The 6,000-nt window shown below is 45.9% G+C and overlaps 1 protein-coding gene across 5 annotated transcripts in view; it reads left to right on the top strand.

Moving 5' to 3' along the window:
* Positions 1 to 1,618: 1,618 nt before the first annotated feature.
* LOC129702021 (neuronal migration protein doublecortin-like) overlaps positions 1,619 to 6,000 on the top strand; it is a 151,516-nt gene continuing 147,134 nt past the window's right edge. For 4 of the 5 annotated variants that reach the window (XM_055643517.1, XM_055643516.1, XM_055643515.1 and 1 more), the window contains exon 1: positions 1,619 to 1,775. The gene's annotated coding sequence lies outside the window, so the exon portion shown is untranslated. Of the gene's footprint in view, positions 1,776 to 1,916; positions 1,942 to 6,000 lie in introns of those variants that run through there. The other variant, XM_055643514.1, reaches the window with a different exon arrangement.

The raw sequence follows: 6,000 nt of genomic DNA, 5'->3' as shown, positions 1-6,000 counted from the left end.
TCTGGAGAGAAGGAATGGGTAATGTTTTGGGTCGAGACCCTTCTTCAGACCCTTTCACACCTCTAGTTTCCCTCTCCCCTGACTCCCAGTCTGAAGAAGGGTCTCGCGTGTGTGTATGTGTAAGCCTGCATCTGCAGTTCCTTTCCTACAGACACAAAGTGCTGGAGTAACTCAGCGGGGCAGGCAGCATCTCTGGAGATAAGGAATAGGTGACATTTTGGGTCGAGTCAAGTCAAGAGAGTTTATTGTCATGTGTCCCAGATAGAAACATAGAAATATAGAAAATAGGTGCAGGAGTAGGCCATTCGGCCCTTCGAGCCTGCACCACCATTCGATATGATCATGGCTGATCATCCAACTCAGTATCCTGTACCTGCCTTTTCTCCATACCCCCTGATCCCTTTAGCCACAAGTGCCACATCTAACTCCCTCTTAAATATAGCCAATGAACTGGCCTTAACTACCTTCTGTGGCAGAGAGTTCCAGAGATTCACCACTCTCTGTGTGAAAAATGTTTTTCTCATCTCGGTCCTAAAGGATTTCCCCTCTACCCTTAAGCTGTGACCCCTTGTCCTGGACTTCCTCAACATCGGGAACAATCTTCCTGCATCTAGCCTGTCCAACCCCTTAAGAATTTTGCAAGTTTCTATACGATCCCCCCCTCATTCTCCTAAATTCTAGCGAGTACAAGCCGAGTCTATCCAGTCTTTCTTCATATGAAAGTCCTGACATCCCAGGAATCAGTCTGGTGAACCTTCTCTGTACTCCCTCTATGGCAAGAATGTCCTTCCTCAGATTTGGAGACCAAAACTGTATGCAATACTCCAGGTGTGGTCTCACCAAGACCCTGTACAACTGCAGTAGAACCTCCCTGCTCCTGTACTCAAATCCTTTTGCTATAGGACAATGACATTCTTGCTTGCTGCAGCACAACAGGATATTGTAAACAAAAACACAGAACAGTTCAGTTCAATATACACTTCAATAAGCAGAGAAACTGCACTAGGCTGTTACAGTTCAGAAGGTAGACAAAAATGCTGGAGAAACTCAGCGGGTGCAGCAGCATCTATGGAGCGAAGGAAATAGGCAACGTTTCGTCCCGAACGTTGCCTATTTCCTTCGCTCCATAGATGCTGCTGCACCCGCTGAGTTTCTCCAGCGCTTTTGTCTACCTTCGATTTTCCAGCATCTGCAGTTCCTTCTTAAACACTTTGTTATATTTCAGAGTTTGTTTGGTGGCGAATTTAATAGCCTGATGGCTGTGGGGAAGAAGCTGTTCCTGAACCTGGACGCAGTGAGAGTCAGGGGAGAGGGGAAAGCATTAAAAGGTACAGAACAAATCAGAGCCCGCACCGATGACCAAAGGAAAGGTGGAGCCCACAATGGTCCATTGTTGGCATTGGAAGAACCTATAAAGAAGGGATACATGTATGCAAATGTGTGTGTGCACAATGTGATTGCTTTTGTGTATGTTGGTCTGTGGGCTTGTTTGAGTATTCCTGCTTGATGTGTATATTAAGCAAACTGCCACTCCCCACCCTCTCGTTGAGGGAACGCCTGCGTGGGGTTTTGCATTGGGTAAAGAACCCCCCTGGGATGTTTCAGACCAACCTAAACTCGCGCTAGGACCCGGAGAATCATTCTATTGCTCGGTAGAGGGTCTGGCTGCCGGAACGTAGACAACAAAAGCAGACTTGAATTGTCTCTCTCTCTCTCTCTCTGCCTGCCTGCCTGCCTGCATCCATCCACACCCCACCTACCATACACAGTTTCTGGTGAGTGGCTTCTTTGCATTAACAAATAATGAAAAGACAGGGTGTGTAATGTGTATATTTCTCCGTGCGAGTAACGGTGTGTGAACACTTTTTTTTTTAAATCGAGCTGGGGATTGCTGTTCTGCAGTACAGAAATTGACACGATGTGAATTGATTCATGGAGACGGTGAGGTTTTTTTCCCCCAAATTCTGTTCCACAAAGCAAAGCCGTGCTCCCTTGCAGACGGCTGGTGTTTTAAAACGCCGTGTTTTATTTTGCGAATGTATCTATTAAAATGATACATTTCCCATTCAGCCCATTGTAGCAATTGGGAACAATGATACTCTCTTTCTCTCTCTCTCTTCTCTCCCCCGCCTTTCAACTCTTTTATTTTATGTTACATAATTGTAAGAGGAATTGTATCTAATCTTGCATCATCCGCCTATTTAAGTGAAAGTCACATCTTTCTTTCTGGACCAAGCCGGCGTCTGATAAACCGTATCCATGTAATCCCTTTGTTAGTGCGTCTTTGACAGGAACTGTTCGCGGGGCTTTTTAATGTTTTATTTGTCGCCTCTTTTGTTAACAAGTATGAGTCTTGCTCTGCACTCTGCTTATTCCCCACCGTTACACAGCAGTTTTATAAATCATGTCTTTTCTTTCATCCCTCCCGTTATACCCACCGTATATATATGTATGCAGTCTTCATTGCAAGGAGTAGCCACTCCTCAAATCCTTGTGTTACCTAAAGAGCCATGAGGTCAGAATTGCCGTTAGTGTTGGAGGTTTCTGCTGGGGGCAAGGACTTACCCCCCCCCCCCCCCCCCCCCCCCCCCCCCACACACACACACACACACACACACACACACACACACACACACACACACACACACACACACACACACACACACACACACAATATATATGTAACCCTGTTTCACTATTTGGTTAATTTTGAAGGTCTGCCAGGGGCTGGAATAAATACCGGTTGAGGCAGATTTTTTTTTGTTGTAAAGACTGGATGATGTCATATAGGGACTAGTTGTACCTCCCCCGCCTGTCTGTCTGTCTGTCTGTCTGTGTCACATTTGGTGTCGTGCGGGTCATGTCTTGCATGCCTCTTCATCGGTGTTACCGTGGCTCCCACCTCAAAACAGAATTTCCAACCCCCCCACTCCCCCCTCCTCCTCCCCCCCCCCCCCCCCCCACACCCCCCAATCTCATCTCCCCTCTCCTCCCCCTCCCCCATCTCCCCCCCCCCCATCACATCTCCCCCCTCCCCATCACATCTCTCCCCCTCCCCCATCCTCATCTCCTCCCTCCCCCATCCTCATCTCTCCCCCCCCCCATCTCATCTCTCATCCCCCTCCCCCTCCCCCATCCTCATCATCTCCCCCTCCCCCCTCCTCCCATCTCCACATCTCCCCCCCCCCCCCCTCCCACATCCTCATATCATCCCCCTCCCCCATCTCATCCCCCCCCCCCCTCCCCATCTCATCTCCTCCCCCTCCCCCCCTCCCCCTCCCCCATGCTCATATCCCCCCCCATCTCATCTCCCCCTCCCCCCTCTCTCCCCCCCTCTCATCCCCCCCCCCCCTACTCTCATCTTCTCCAATCTCATCGCCCCACTACACCCATCTCATCCTCCCTCCCCCCCCTCTCTCCTCCCTCTGCACCCCCCCCTCCTTCCCCCCCATCCCCCCCCCCACCCTCTCATTTCCCGCCCCTCCTCCCCCCTCTCCCCCCCTCCTCCCCCCCCCCCCCCCCATCCTTATCTCCCTCCCTCCTATAGTGCATTAGCCTGACATTGCCCACATCTCAGTGAGCGGTGTCTCTGTGGATCCACAGCACCACATTATATGTTTGAGGTTTTAATGGTCATTTGGAAGTAAGTGGGTCTCTCTGCACTGGTGATTGTGTGTGTGTGTGTGTGTGTGTACATACACACATGCACACGTCCATACATGTATGTGTATATGTACATATATGTGTGGAAGCATGCGCGCGTGTGTGTGTATATGTATGTCTGTCTGCACACAGCCACACACACACAATCAAAGATAGACATACTCAGCAGGACAGGCAGCATCTGGGGAGAAGGAGTGGGTCTTCTTCTTCTTGCGTATGTCGAGCACGTGCTAAAGTTGTAGGACAACTTTTTCTACTTGAACTTATTTGATTGTGCACGCCAGGTTGATTGTATTCGTCGAAAGGGCGATATGTGTGTGTGTGTGTATATATATATATGTGTGTATGTGTGTGTGTATATATATGTGTGTGTGTGTGTGTGTATATGTATATGTGTGTGTGTGTGTATATATGTGTGTGTGTGTGTATATATATATGTATATATATATATATATATGTGTGTGTGTGTGTGTATATATATATGTGTGTGTGTATATGTGTGTGTGTGTATATATGTGTGTGTGTGTATATATATGTGTGTGTGTGTATATATATATATGTGTGTGTGTGTATATATATATGTGTGTGTGTGTGTATATATATGTGTGTGTGTGTGTATATATATATATGTGTATGTGTGTGTGTATATATATATATGTGTGTGTATATATATATATATATGTATATATATATATATATATATATATATATATATATATATATATATATTTATATTTATATTTATATATATATATAACTTTTTTCCCCTTGTTTAATATATTATTTACAGAGCACTATGATGCATGTTCTGCTGTGCTGCTGCAAGTAAGAATTTCATTGTTCCATCTGAGACGCATGACAATAAAACACTCTTCTTGGCCATGAAATCTTGCTGTGGATTGAAGTCTATTTATTTCTTCTGACCACAAGTTGAAAGATGCAGCAATTTTCTGAATCATTCATTGAATTTATTGCGTTTTTGCTTATTATATATTATCTCTACGTGATGTTCAGAGGCCTCTTGAGCTGCTGCAAGTAAGAAGTTCCTTTTTTGGTACATTTGACAATGAAACGCCAGATAGACACAAAATGCTGGAGTAACTCAGCGGGTCAGGCAGCATCCCTGGAGAGAAGGAATGGGTGACAGAAACATAGGAAATAGGTGCAGGAGCAGGCCATTTGGCCCTTCGAGCCAGCACTGCCATTCCTTGTGATCATGGCTGATCATCCACAATCAGTAACCCGTGCCTGCCTTCTCCCCATATCCCTTGATTCCACTAGCCCCTAGAGCATGATCAGACTGAAGAAGGGTCTCGACCCGAAACGTCACCCATTCCTTCTCTCCAGAGATGCTGCCTGACCCGCTGAGTTACTTCAGCATTTTGTGTCTATCTTCAGTTTAAACCAGCATCTGCCATTCGTTCCTACATGATTAAACACTTTCTTGACAATCATGCAATCTGAAGAAGGGTCCCGACCCAAAAACGTTGCCTATCCATGTTTAGTGATACAGTGAGGAAGCACCGAGTCCGCGCCGACCAGCGATCACCCCGCACACTAGTGCTATCCTACACCCACTAGGGACAATTTACAATATTACCAACCCAATTAGCCTACAAACCTGTGCACGTCTTTGGACTGTGGGAGGAAACCGGAGCACCCGGAGAAAACCCACGCAGGTCACGGGGAGAACGTACAAACTCCGTACAGACAGCACCCATAGTTAGAACACGAGATGCTGCCTGACCTGCCGAGTTATTCTGGACCTTTGTGTCTTCTTTGTAGGCAAGCATCTGCAGTTCCTTGTGTCTACATTTGCCTGGAGTCCTCTAATCCAGGTAACATCATTGTGAATCTTATCTGCATCCATCCTAGTTTAAATACTTCCTTCTTTTAGTGTGATGACCAGAACTACACACAATCCATTATTGCTGGGAAGAAATAATGATGATGTTTTGGTTATCTGGATATTATTAACACTGATTTACCCCTTTCTATTCTGAGGCGTCATTCATATGAATGTAATTGTTCAGTCTGGGACATGTGGCAATAAAACACTCTTGACTCTTGTATGAAATGTCAACTTTCTCCCTCCGCAGATGCTGCCTGAACGGCTAAGTGTTTTCAAGGTTCTGTTTTTATTTCAGGATTTTTAGCATCTGCTTCTTTGCTTTTTTTTTTTTATTTATAAAAAGGAAATCCCAGACAAAGTTGAAATTATTTTTTTACACAAAGGGTGGTGGGTGTATGGAATGAGGTCCCAGAGCAAGTTGTTGTGGCAGGGACTATCACAACATTTAAAAAAACATTTGGATAGGTACATGGATAGGATTGGTT

The sequence above is a fragment of the Leucoraja erinacea genome, chromosome 12 (assembly GCF_028641065.1).
Source record: "Leucoraja erinacea ecotype New England chromosome 12, Leri_hhj_1, whole genome shotgun sequence".
NCBI lineage: Eukaryota > Metazoa > Chordata > Chondrichthyes > Rajiformes > Rajidae > Leucoraja > Leucoraja erinaceus.
This window is presented reverse-complemented; position numbering and strand designations above follow the sequence as displayed.